Below are 14,782 nucleotides of genomic sequence, written 5' to 3'. Positions count from 1 at the left end.
ATAATAACGCCTGCATTGTTTCCATAAAATGCTTAAATTCTTAATGAGGAAGATTGTTTTTGTTTTTTTATTCGCAGAAGCGGTCAATGTTAAGCGCTTTAAGACGAAATAAGATCCTAAAAAAATATCAGTTATGGGCGTGAACGCGATTTAAGTGGGCGAAGCAAATTAGTTTCACACGCGCTCCGCTCGAATTAAATATTATAATATTTCGGGGTGCAGGGGAATGAAGTACGTTGCAATGGGGAACACCCGACACAACGAACAGTTCGAAGTCAGAGCAGCGATGAAATCCACTAGATGGTACCCATGAGTAAGGTTTGAACATGAAATGCTTAATAATGGGCGTCTTTCAAACTATGTGAATAGTAATATTAAGTTGAATGTGCATGTTTTAGGCAAATTTCGATAGAAACGTTACCTATTGCAGAAGGAGCTCATGATTTTATGATTCTTATCAGATTTCTGTAACCATACTGCTAGACGGTAGGCAGTAACTTATGACTCGTAACCGACGTGTTCTTCATTGACAGATGTCAAAGCAATACGGTATTCAATCACGAATCATTTTCATAATATCTGATCATAATTATATCTGAATATATTGACAAGATAAATAAAATATCAGTCATTTTCAATATTTATTATTATCGTTTACAAAAAGTTACATAAAACAAATAATTATGTAATGTAAAAAGCATAAGATGCAACTTTTTTTTGTATAAAGGCCATCATTTATTATAATATAAGTTAGAAATAGTAAAAATAATTTTATATAAAAAACGAAAATAATTATTCAATAAATAGCATTTCGTCGAAATCTAAACGACGATTTCCAAATTGACGTTCTTTACATACAATATCTAAGATATGTGGAGGATCACGAACATTCATAGACCTTGTGACTCCAGGATCGATAAGCTCGACAAGAATGCAATCCATTTAAAAATTAGTTAATTTAATAAGCATTTTTTCTTCCCAGAACTTGTCATCTCGAAGTATACGCTCAACTATCTCTAAGTTAGATAATTACAATCATAAAAAGAGTCGTGCTGCGAAATTCTATTTAATACAGTTAAAAAAAAAATATGTCTTCTATTCTCCTTCCTTCCAGAATAACGGGTTTCTTCTCGTCCTGTGTAAACAAAACTTTTACTTTATTTACGTCAATTTTTTTTTTTTTTTTAATTTTTTTTATTAAAAGTATACAATACAGAATATAGTATATTATATAAAGCATTGTACTCCCAGGAGTTAATAAACTCATTGCGGAAATGATACGCATTACATGAAACATATAGCTGTATGTATTAAATGGACACATGATGGGACATACACAACATTATTATTTCAGATAGTCATTAATAAGATGAAGTTTGAGCATGTTAGTTTGGGTCTTTTTACATTGACTTGCACATTTGATCTCGTTGGGTAGTTGATTATATTTTGTGTGAGCTATGTATTCCAGGGATCTTAGTCCATATTTTGTTGATTTGATTTTTGGTATATGTAGTTTGTTGTGATTTCTTGTGTTGTGTTGGTGTACGTCGTAATTGTAATAGAGTGTAGTGTTGGAATGTGCCGAGTGTTGAATTACTTTTAATATAGTTTTCGTTATTTCAAAAGTGGGAATGGTATTAAAATGAAGTATTTGGGTGTTTCTGTAGATGTCTTTGACATGTGTGTCCCAAGGTAAACTGAAAATATTTCGCAGGGCTCTATTTTGGACGACTTGGACTTCTGAAATCATTTTTTTTGTAGCAAATCCCCAGATTCCGGCGAGATATATTAGATGTGAGTGAATCATAGCATGGTAAATCGATTTTAATAGAGAGGGAGGAAGTAACCCGCGAAGTCTATATAAAACACCACTTATATGAGTAATTTTGGATAGAACATGTTTAAATTGGTGATTCCATGTGAGTTGTGAATCAATGAAAAGGCCAAGATATTTTGTAACATCAGCCCTTTCAAGGCGGTTATTATCAAGACTTATATTAAGACATACATTTTTTTATTTGCAAACAGTATGTAATGTGTTTTTTTATGTTTAGGCTAAGTTTGTTTAATCGCAGCCAGTTTGCCAGGCAAGCTACATCACTTTCCATTTCCTTTTCAAGTTCGTTTAAATCATTATTGTGATAAAGAATCACTGTATCATCTGCATAGAGTTGTATTGTACCCTTAAGTCCCCATTTAGCAATATCATTTATATATATTAAAAATAGTAATGGTCCAAGTACGGAGCCCTGAGGCACGCCACATTTCATCGTTCCCATGCTGCTTGTCCCCTTTCCAACAAAGGTCTGACAGTGTCGGTTAGAGAGGTAGCTACACAGTAACTTCAGGGGAGTGCCTACTATGCCTAGGTGTTCTAGCTTCTTTAGTAGTATCCCATGGTCAACCGTATCGAAAGCATTTTTTAAATCTATAAACAAGCCTGCAGCATGCTTACCCTGGTCTATATGCTTTTGGAGGGCGTATACAAAATCGAAGGCAGCACATTTTGTGTTAGATTGGTTTCTGAATCCATACTGTTGGGATGCGAGTAAATTGTTTGATAGGAGATATTTAGTGAGCCTAAGCTTAATAACCTTTTCAAAAACTTTAGAGACGACAAAGAGGATGGATATAGGACGGTAATTAGAAGGATTTTTTTTGCAATCATCTTTGTAAATCGGAATTATTTTTGCTATCTTTAGTTGATCTGGGAAGATTCCACTATTCAGGGATTGATTAATAAGAAAAACAAGGTGGTCAGCTAATATATCTTTGCAAAAGTTCAGGTACACTGGTGTAATTCCATCTAAACCTGGAGATGCATTAGACTTTAGTTGAGAGATGATACTGAGAACTTCTGTTTTATTTGTTTTGGCCATGTATAAGGACTGGATTGCTTTTTGATCCGTGTTTATAGTGATAGAATCATCTGGATATGATGCAATTGTAGCTGCTAAGTTTTCCCCAACTGATATAAAGAAGTTGTTAAAAGTTGAAGCTATCTGTGTTGGGCATGTTATTTCTTCATTCTTAATGAGAAGACATTCAATTTCATCTTTCTGGGGTGTCGAGCTATTTGTTAGAATTGCATTTATTATTTTCCATGTCTGTCGCGGATAACGCAGGTTTTCTTTAAATATAGTCGTGTAGTATTTGGTTTTAGCATATCTTCTATAGTTGGTAACTTGATTTCTTGTTTTATTTCTCAGTGCTGTGAATATATCACTTTGCTGATTTTTTTTCCAGATTTTAAACGCATTGTTGCGCTGTTTGATAAGTGCATTTAATTTTGCATCAAACCATGGAGTATTACCCCTCCGTTGGTCTCCTATGCGTAACTCAGATTTATGTTGGGATGATTTTATTGCTGTTTTGATGTATTCATTAAAATTATTATAGATTTCATTGGCATTACTGGTGGTTTCGTGTGGAAAGTTGTGGGATTCTACATATGTTTTTAACATGTTTTTATCGGTTTTGGTGTTGTTTGAAAAAGAATGTATTCTATTATTAGTGTGATGTTTCAAGCTGTTTTGGTAATCTAATATCAAAATGTTATGATCACTTAGGTAGGCATCTATATTTGCAGTAGTTGAGGAAATATTTTGTCTGTTTGAGATGATATGGTCTATTAGAGAAGTAGAGGTATCTGTTACTCGTGTAGGATAGGATGTGTTACATATGAAACAGTTGTATGAGTCTAGCGTGTTGATGTATTTAAGAGATGTATTATTTTTTTGAAGAATGTCAATGTTGAAATCACCAAAGATAAGGGTATCATCTATACAGTTATTTAAAATAGATTCATGATACATTAAGAATTCGTTAATGTTTGAGGTAGGCTTTCTGTTTATAACATAAATATTTAACGGTTTAAAATTTCTATTACGGATATATAATTGAAAACAATATGTATGGGAAATATGTATTTGAAAATTTTTTACGACTTCAATACGTTCATAATAAAATTATATGTTTAAATCAGAATTTTTCTCCGGTGAAATCGGTCCTTTCGGCATCGGATTATTGATATATTAAGTATTTTCGTGATTAAATAAAAACAATATTAGAAACATTATGTTAATTCACTTTTCAATCAAATTTTGGAATTATACACACGAGCGTATAAGTACGTATAGACGGGTATATACAAGTGTATAAATTACCTGCTGTAATATAGATAGAGGTGGTATATTGCTGAGTCTAGAAGCAAGCATTAATTGCACATTTTTCTGTGTTCTTTATTCTGCCTTTGATTTTTTTCACCCTGCTTACTAGCGGATACCTGTTCTTTTTTTCTTTGTTGCCATATGCCTTTGCCTTTGTTGTTATATGATATTGGTCGGTTTTTGTATTGATTTGTTGATTATAAACGTACCTACATGTTATCTGGGTTATAAATGTGAGAATGTTGTCGATATATTTGGGGATTCCGTATTATAGGCCAGTACACATAGCGCCAAAAAGGGGGTTGCGATCGTAATTATTCCGGTAGTCCCAATTTTTTTATATGTTTTATAAACTGATCCCATGATGTATAATCTGAATTTCCGACCATGGCGCACCTGTGCTCGCGCCACCATTTAAAAAAAAACCGGCTGTAATCGCGCTAAAATCTAGTTTTTCCAAAATATCTCATTCTCAATGCAAATTTTGGCTAAATTAGCTAGATAATTAAAGTAAAACATAAAATTACCTACAACTTTTGTGAAAACAATTTTCTTCAATCTCTAATAGGTACCGAGGTAGAAAGTCGTAAAGGTGCGTATATTTTTGAAAAAAACAAGTTTTTTGCGCGACTAGCTTTGATTTTTTGTAAATATCTCGTTTCCAGTACAATTTTGTGTAAAAATTATTGATACTAATTTTGTAGAAAATAAAATTTCATAAAATAAATAGGTATATAATTTATGTGTTTTAATTCTAATACGTATCCAAGCTCTAATCCACCAAAACCAGGCCAAAAATTGAAACAGAGGTAAAGTGTTTTAAATTTCATTCCTTAATTTTATTTTTCTTCAACAATTATTGTTGTGAGAACATATCAGTTGACAACAATCGTCATGCCTGCGTCAGACCTAGCTATAAGGGGCTGGAAACGGCATGCACGTTAGTGTCATAAGAACTAGAGCCAGCAAATAGTGAAAACTTTTCAGGTTCATTCATCTCTGGTCCGTGCTGAAAAATAATGTCAGTTTTTGTTAATTTTTTTAGAGCGCTTATTTAATCATATAAAATTAATATTATTTACTTTATATTTACAGAAATTGTGAAAAAATTACCATGTTGAGTGTCGGTATAGTGTTTAACACAATACTCGTATTTTCTTTATTATTTGCAATATTATCTGGATGAAGTCTTGCGGAATTTTTCCTAAAATGAGAAATATTGTTAATTATTTATACTGTCTCTATTCTCTAATTATTTAGAGATGTATTAAGACATGCCCGACAAACTTTCACCAACAATTCCTGAACTTATTTGGTGTAAAAAATGCATTTCGGTAAAAATAAAAATATGTCACCGGAAATCAAAATTAATTTACTTCTTATATTCCAAATTCAATATGCTCAGAAGTTTATCGACTGCGTATATATGTATATATCTACATATATAAAATTATTTAAGCTGACATTGTACAATTATGTTCTGTAAAAAACGTATCCCAAAGATCTATTTTTATGTGTGTATTTAAGTAGTACCTTCTCCATTCCGTTAAACATTTTCCTTGGTGCCGTAATTTTGTTCGGGATAAAACTCCTTTTGTCTTCTGTTTTCCCATATTTAACTGAAACGTAAGTATATATTAGCCAAGAGATTTATTATAAATTGGTTCAATTTTACCTTAAATTTGAAAATCATTTCAACGTAAGTAAGTGCAGTAACTTGGGGAGATAATTGCACAATTCTATCTACAACAAATGATCTAACAATCTAAACTTAAAAGATTAATGACTCTTTTTAATATTCGAATGACTTTAGGTACTTTATAGGTGACATATGTCTAATTGTCTGTATGGAGAAAAACTTTCGATGTAGAGTTTTTGTTTTATGGAAAAAAACTTTCGAATTTCAAAAATTTGTTGTTGGGTAATTTAACTGGTTTTGGTGGATAAGAGCTTGGATACATATTAGAGTTAAAACACATAAATTAAATACCTATTTATTTTATGAAATTTTATTTTCTACAAAATTAGTATCAATAATTTTTTCACAAAATTGTACTGGAAACGAGATATTTACAAAAAACAAAAGCTAGTCGCGCAAAAAACTTGTTTTTTTTCAAAAATATACGCACCTTTACGACTTTCTACCTCGGTACCTATTAGAGATTGAAGAAAATTGTTTACACAAAAGTAGTAAGTAATTTTATGTTCTACTTTAATTGTTTAGCTAATTTAGCCGAAATTTGCATTGGGAATGAGATATTTTGGAAAAACTAGATTTTGGAGCGATTTCGGCCGGTTTTTTTCAAAATGGCGGCGCGAGCACAGGTGTGCCAAGGTCGGAAACTCAGATTTTACATCAGGGGACCAGTTTATAAAACATATAAAAAAATTGGGACTACCGGAATAATTACGATCGCGAATCGGTAATTGCCCTGGAGTATTAGTAATGAAACGAACTCTTCACAAACACTTTATTGAAATATAAGAGAATACCACTCCTTAGTAAAAAAACTCCTTTTATTTTACCATAATTTATTAGATATTCCATTGTTACAACTAACATGACTGTATAATTAGAAATTAATGTAAAAGCCCAGTAGGGCGTAAATAAATAAAACTAGGAAAACGATTCTAGTGAAGGGGCACTCTATAACATTCTGTGCCGCTGGTTGTGACAACCGGACAGACAGCCGCGTCGCGTGAAAAAAAAGATTAATAGTAAAAAAGTCTACTTGGGCTAGAAATGATATATAATAACATAACGACAATACTTTAGTGTCACCTTTTTTCTCAAGTGCCTACACATTTACGCATTTAACAATGTATTCTTTTGTATTGGTTATTATTTATATTTATTATTTATATAAAAAACCTTTACTCACTTGAGGAAGAAGTTAAATTATAAAAAACAGAAAATTTCACTAATAGATTTCAAAGTATCGTTTGATTAAATAAAAAAATACGTAAAAGAAATGACCGGAGCGACCGGCCGGGTGACACAACCTTACAGGCCGGAACTTTCGCGGCGTCTGAATCAATACGTAGTAACTGCTTGTCAACCCGCACACAAATATACTACGCACAATAGAGAGTTTTGAAGTACTGGCGGTCGTTTTTCGTGTATCTGGCCAGAAATTGGATTTTCGCGAGTGTTTTTATTTTAATTAATTCTTATGAATACATTTATAAAATCTCTAATCTTTTGTGAGGGAGTCGTCGGGAAGTTACTAATTCATCGTCTAGAAAAATAAAATCTGGTACTTGCCGCTTATCTTACAACATTTTACATTTAATAAAATGTACTTATCGTTTTACATAATATATTTAATTGTAAGGTCCTGTTTTTATTAATCTTAAATATAAATAACTTGCATCCCTTCGAATCCCTCTAGAAACATTTAAGATTTTAGTAATAAGCTCATCAGAAATAATTAAAATGTGAGCGTTGGGGCAAATCCCCGTTATCAGGGTATTGTGTCGCCTTAAAAAGTAGATTTGATTGATTCGTGTATGACTCTAACGACTTAAAGAATAGTGTTGTTTTCAAACTCCTGTGGTATAAATCTGTGTTGCTCTTCCTTCTTTTATTTAAGGCAACGTTTTGGGTAGCCTTGAAGTGTACCATCATCGGGACAGATGTGTAGAAATGATAAAGACCGATCCGTGTTTTAGTTTTTGAACTACAAACCACAAAGATGGCAAACGATGTTGAAACATTAGAATTTCGACTTTGCCAATGTTGCTTGTCTACAGAAGTAGATGTTTTGGGTGAAATGCAGATCACGCCAAACTCTGGGAATTGAATAAAAATGCACTTTCTAGATGAGAAAAGTGTGTAGAAATTCATTAAAAAAAGAATTAAGGCGCGGAAGAATAAATTGAGGGAGATACAGCCGATCAAAGTTTAATAAATTGCACTTCGCGATCTGAGGGTAAAATTCGGTTTATGGGAGTATAACCGAAATTTAACTTGATTTAGACTAATTTAGGGCTGGGGAATCCGAATCTGAAAGAATTAGGTGGGGGTCGGTACTATTAACTGAGTTATAGGGTTTTGAAACTTCGTACGCGATACATAGAAACAATGTTTTATTTATCAATTATGACTTAAGAAAATCAAATTAACAACTATTTACTTTTGAAATTTCAAAAGTGCCAACCAAAAAAAGAAAAGTGTTGCCATATAATAATAATATTTTTTTACAAAATAGGTTAGGTTTTTAGTTTGGGTTAGAGTAGACAGAAGAACATGGGAAAAAGGTATTAGAATTAAATCACAAACCAGTCTATACAAACCTAGCGTAGCCCACAAACTACTTGAAAACTGGGATATAACTCTAAAGGGGACGCGAGCAGGCGTTATTAAAGGGGCAATTTTGTGTAACAGGAAATAACATGGAAAAAAGGTATTAGTATTAAATCACAAACCGTCTATACAAACCTAGCGTAGCCCACAAACTACTTGAAAACTGGGATAAAACTCTAAAGGGGACGCGAGTGGGCGTTATTAAAGGGTCATTTTTTTGTTATAAAAAATCGCAGTTAGGTTATATATATACATAAATTAAGTATTTACAAGATTTTAAATAATAAACTACCAATCTGGCAAATGATATTTAATTTTCAGAATTTACCATGCATTGATATTATTATATGGCAACACTTTTTATTTTTTGGATGGCACTACTGAAATTTCAAAAGTATTAAAAGTTTTTACTTTGATTTTCAGGACAAAATATGGCTGCGGACTGTCCGAATATGGTGATAATATCAGATCGCGAAGTGCAATTTATTAAACTTTGATCGGCTGTATCTCCCTCAATTTATTCTTCCGCGCCTTAATTCTTTTTTTAATGAATTTCTACACACTTTTCTCATCTAGAAAGTGCATTTTTATACAATTCCCAGAGTTTGGCGTGATCTGCATTCCTCCCGATGTTTTTTCATCGAAAAGCAATTATGGGATCATTTTTGAGATTCTCTCCGGACAAAAGGTATTATCAATGTATTATTTAATCTATTTAAACATTACTGTATTTAGATAATGATTTGACATTTTCAGAACCAAAAGTATAATGTTTTTGGTTCTTGAGCCTTGTTGCGCTTCCTCCTGCTTTAGTCAACTTTTCGGACAGCATTACAGTGTCCATCATCAGATGTAAGCGATTTGACCTTATGTGCAAAGAAATAGAGAAAAAAAGTTTGTGACGAATAAGTTCAGAATCGCTTGTGATAAATATTGCTTCAGAAAATACTTTTTATTTGATGTGTGCAGCTTCTCTGATGACTTTGGAATAAATTATACTTTATTTTTTGCCTGTCGTTTTTTGTCAAGATCACGAATGTCACCACAGTCAGTAGATTAACTTCACTTATTTGGGTGAAATGTTTGGGGCCAATGTGTCCCAATAAAGCGGAATGGACTGTTTTATGCTAAACATGATTCCTGTTGTTCTTTGTTGATGATTGACTTTGTATGTATGGGTGATTCCAGCTGGATAATGCAGAGTTCCACCTGTGCCGTCAATGTTGTCACGCTATGGGGAAGTTATCTCGGTTCCGCCACATGTCCTTCTGCGCCAGACAACTTCTCCGCAGTTCCACCTGTGCCGTCAATGTTGTCACGCTATGGGGAAGTTATCTCGGTTCCGCCACATGTCCTTCTGCGCCAGACAATTTCTCCGCCAGTTCTACATCAAACACTCTGACAAACAGCAGGTAATCTTATTAATATTAATCACCCTGAAGTTAGCGCAATTTTCCCCCAGACACCCTGTAAACAATAGGCTAGATTCCCAACTAAACACGTCTTGTTCACAAAAGGTATTCAATACAAGGATTAAGGAAAAACCTTATAACGAGTGATCTCTCGGCGGCTTATAATATCTTGTATCCCATTACGTCAATTTAATTTAATTTTCCCCTGGATAGAGAGTTTTTTAAATATTTTACTATACTTTCTTAATACTATATTTTTTTCTAATTATATAGTTAGCTATTTAATTAATTTATTTAAAATCTCTGGATATAACAATGTGTAAATAAAATTCTTACTTGCCTTTATTTTATTTACCTCTATTGTTTTGATTTATTCAACTCTATTCCTATATTGTTTTTATTATTACACTAAAAATGAAGTCGTAGACTTACAACAAGGCGCAAGCTAGTGTAGGAAGTAGAGAAATATATTAAATATCCCGTGATTTTTCACGCGTCTGTGCTAGCTATTCATATTTTTATACATTTTTATTGTCAACAGGTCAATTTGGAGATCATTACACGAAAAAGAGCAGAATTGAATTTGGGAGTAAAACTTTCACGATCTAACACTCTATGTGTAAGCATATTTGCACAAGAAGTGGATTCCCCAAGTCTGGTGCAAATTAGTTCCCTTTCACATGGTGCAAAACCTTTAAAGAAGTTTACACAAGATGTGTTGGGAGATACGGAAAGCAAAAATGGAAACCAAATTGGAATTAAAGAAGAAAATTTGAATGTGGAACGTGACATTGAATTAGAAATTGGAATAGAACAACATAATACTTTATCAGAACATTTTGAAGAAGACGACAGTAATTTTGATGATTGTGAAAAATCTAAATTTGTTGAAGGCGTTAAAAGTATTGTCAAAAGAGAAATTAAAACGAAACGGAAGACAAAATATAAAAACATTAAAAGACGAATTAATTGTATTTTAGGCTAAAGGTTTGTATATTTTACTTAAATTATTACTATGTATTTGTGAGTTAGGCAAAGCCACCTCTGGTCTGGAGCTCTAAAAAACATTTGACTATTTTAACAAAAAGCAATATTTACAGTACAGGAGTCAAATGGGGATTCCGTTCTTGTACCTGCATTTTAATTGGAGATGTTCCGAGGAACTAGTGTCATTGATTCGTGCAGTCGGAAAACATGCTAAACGCGCGCCCAACATTTTTATACGGTTGTAATTTGTCACATGAGAATGGGTCGTTCTTGAGTTCAACAGCTCTACTCTGGAATGATATGCCAGTCTCTCGTGTTTCCACCCTCCTACGACATGGTAATTCTTACTTTTCTTTAAAAACCCTCAACACATGATCTCCTAATATAACATATGACTAAATGTATCTATTCCAGAAGCACCGCAGAAGTCTGGAGTGGATAGAGTTGAAGAGGAGGCTGGTAGTCTATCATGTCCAGTGTGCCGCCAGTTATTCTGGCCCCAGAAAGAACTGACTGAACATCTACAGCAACATGTGGGGGAATCCAACGGCAGTGCGTCCAGGAGTGCCGGACGAATGAATCTATCCCTCCCACTGCGGTGCGAGGTGATGGATGAAGAGAGTCCGGCTGGAGAAGTCAAAGGATCTCCCGCCACGCAACTGATGTATTCAGACAAACCTCACCCCATGAACAGTTACCGGCTGTAGCTTGCCACTTTGGCTGACCTATGGCAGAGGGGAAGTTATTGCCTGCTTCGTGAGTTGAATTCCTCATCACAATATCTCCGCTCAGTGTGATGGTAGACAGCATTGGAAACAGCGACTTTGTGCATTCGGAACTTTGGCTCAACGGCCGCTAAGTCTGATTGGAAATAACAGTTGTTGATGCCATTCGAGGTGTGTAAAATGTGAGTTACATTTTTGCAAGCAGGCAGCGAAACACACTTGCGCTGTACACGGAGTAGGTCGAACCTTCTGCTGTGACAAATGTGGGAAAGAATTTTTGAGCAAATCTCCACTGGTTTCTCATTTACGGTAAGTACATTTATGTATTATGTAGAATACGTTTTTCACCGCAGCGAGTGCTTCTATAATGTATTCTTTTTGTAGTTTGGAGGCTGATAGTGATATTGATAGAAGTATAATTGTAGGAAATTTTATTAACCTCCTGAACACCAACGCATCCTCAACCCCTCAAGCCTTTGGCATATTGACCCTTATATTTCTTAAAGAAACTGTCAGAAGTTCGTGGAATTTGTGTGTATTTCCGCTTTGCAATAAATTTCAATTAAATTAAATATTTCAGGATGTATCCGGAAGGTGAGTACTATTGTTGAAATACGCTTTCAAATTTTATTATTAGAAATTTATAAAAATAAAAATGTGAATTTTCGTTTGTTCAAAATCTTAAATCTTCGAAAGTTCTTCACCTTTGAAATTTTGATACAACGTTGCATTCAAATCCGCGTGTGTTTTTACATACCTATATTATATAGATGTCACCTTTGACAGGTAAAAACATGCTATTTTGTCAGTAATAACAAAGTTGTTTAGTAATAACAAAGATCATTGTAGAAATGTATTATATACTTGTCCAACGCCCTTGAGGTGATTTTGCACAAAAACGACGCTATAAAAATCATCCAAATATTATTATTATTATTATGTCACCTGCGGTAGGTAAAAAAATACTTTTTTTGAAAAACAGCCCCATCTCTTAAAAGCATCACACTCTTGTTTCTCTATCTGCACAGATAGACTGAGCCACAGCAACTAAAACTTTAAACAAAAAAATGTAATTCAAACGTAAAAAAACTTCAAAAATGGCTCACCTTTCGTTTTTTCATCTAAACCCTGATTTAAAATTGGTGAAAACAAAAATAGAAACACATATTTTTTTAGACAATTTATAATAAACATTTCTTTCAACTCACTTTTAGTCATTTCATTTAAAAATAATTAACAAAAAATTCATTAATTTTTCTCAAATTGCGGTCGGATCCTTTAATTTCATAAAGGTGTACATTTTAATTCCTCTGCGGTTAACTTATTGATTTGAATACGAAGCGTGGTGTTTTCTCTTTCTAACACCATTTAGATCATATGACAGTAAGGGAGACACAACCATTTCGATGAGACCATACGGAGTGTTCCTAAAGGCGAACAAATTAGCCTGAAAATACGTTTAATTAATCAATTCTCTGAATATAATTAACTATTCTGGGGAAAGTACAGATGGTAGATTATATATTACTTCTATTAATCTATTAACACATTATCTAGTAAAACGGTACAATTTACAAAAACATCATTTTGCAAAAAATAAGTAAGTTATTACGGAAATAATGTCAGCCAGCTTACGGCGGATGATTGGAAATTTATCACCGGCTTTCCAAGGGTTAACCACTAACTAGGATACTATTCTTAAAATTCGGACGAAATCTCACAGCCCTTTGCAATCAGCAAAGTACACAACACCGGAGCTCGAGGGATCTTTAAGCACAGGAAGAGAAGGGTTAATGACATATATTATTATCATTGTCGATTATTTATTATTATGATTTAGATGGCACTGTGCAGCCGCGGGCCTTCCCCCCTCCCGGTCCACTAGTGCGTCGAGTGTGACCGCCACTACAAGTCGGCGTACATCTTGCGTCAGCACTTTGGCCGCACCACTCGATCCCAACCTCTACAGGTGAGTGCCGCCTAATACCAGAGTGAGCAGGCAGCATTCTGCCAATGCGCTCATATCTAGTTAAACCTCTCTCAGGATTATTAGTTTGGTTTTGCGCACAACACAGCTATTACCCGTGGAGTCAGTTTGTTTGGTCTGAGAAATCCTTGTCTTCATTACTCTCATGGTGAGATATATGATCTAAACGGTGTTGGAAAGAGAAAACACAACAAAGCACATTAATTGCAGATTCGAGTGCCCCTCGGTGCGGCGCCTCCGCAGCCCCGCTTTGCTCTCCCAGCATGCGCGCGCCGTGCATGAGCGCGTGGAACAGCTGACGTGCCACAGCTGCGGAGGTAACTATGCCACGCTGGACTCGCTGCAGTCCCACGTCAAGAAGAAACACATGGTCTACAAACCGCCGCGCAACTGGGCGTGTACTTAATCCGGCGTTGCAGTGACTTTTGAATGTGATAGAGTGCAATGAGTGCGCCGCACGGATTTCCTGAAAATCTTCATACAAAAAACCTAATTTTCGAAAAAATATAAAAAGTCATTTTCGGCAACAACATCAATGATGCCAATTTTTTGTAATATTAGCTAATTCTAGTTCACCCAAAAGTCACGAGCCGCCACTGGTTATGAATGGTTTGAATTGTGAATACCTGACAACTGGGTGCTTTTTGTGGCAATAAATAGTTGGTGGTCTAATGGTCGCTTTAGTTCCTCCCAAACAGTCCATCGAGGAAAGATTCTCGGCCGTGGCAATTTTTTATTTAAAATTTTGCATTTTTAATTTTAATTTTGCCTTTTATTTTAAAAAGTTGTGAGTCTGCACTATGATCCGATCACTTTACACCTGTGACACCTAACAGTTAAGTTAAGGTCCTAACCTAACCTAACATATCCTGGCCTATTTTTTATCACATTCTCTTTTGTCAATGTTCTGTTTTATCCGATTTTGGTCACATTTTTAAGTAATTTGATGGTAAAAAGCAAAAATTGAATAAGGTGAAAATAGAAACATTAATTTCAATGCAACACCGACTTGGAGCAATTATAGTACATTCAGATGTGAGGTTATGATTGACGCATGAATTGACACTAATTATAGTACATTCAGATGTGAGGTTATGATTGACGCATGAATTGACACTAATTATAGTACATTCAGATGTGAGGTTATGATTGACGCATGAATTGACACTAATTATAGTACATTCAGATGTGAGGTT

At 34.3% G+C, this 14,782-nt stretch overlaps 2 long non-coding RNA genes across 2 annotated transcripts; one reads left to right on the top strand and one right to left on the bottom strand.

The window, feature by feature from the left end:
* Positions 1 to 5,161: 5,161 nt before the first annotated feature.
* LOC149415765 (uncharacterized) lies at positions 5,162 to 7,187 on the bottom strand. The gene is made up of 3 exons (XR_016303707.1): positions 7,052 to 7,187; positions 5,703 to 5,788; positions 5,162 to 5,373 (listed from the first exon to the last, which is right to left on the bottom strand). It is a non-coding gene; the product is annotated as an uncharacterized LOC149415765 (long non-coding RNA).
* A 2,503-nt stretch (positions 7,188 to 9,690) lies between these two features.
* LOC149415764 (uncharacterized) lies at positions 9,691 to 13,796 on the top strand. Its single transcript, XR_016303616.1, has 4 exons — positions 9,691 to 9,887; positions 10,429 to 10,874; positions 11,289 to 11,908; positions 13,440 to 13,796. It is a non-coding gene; the product is annotated as an uncharacterized LOC149415764 (long non-coding RNA).
* The last annotated feature ends 986 nt before the right edge of the window (positions 13,797 to 14,782 follow it).

This window comes from Hesperophylax consimilis, chromosome 17, assembly GCF_061612785.1.
Source record: "Hesperophylax consimilis isolate HC1 chromosome 17, BYU_Hcon_1.0, whole genome shotgun sequence".
NCBI classification, from domain to species: domain Eukaryota; kingdom Metazoa; phylum Arthropoda; class Insecta; order Trichoptera; family Limnephilidae; genus Hesperophylax; species Hesperophylax consimilis.
This window is presented reverse-complemented; position numbering and strand designations above follow the sequence as displayed.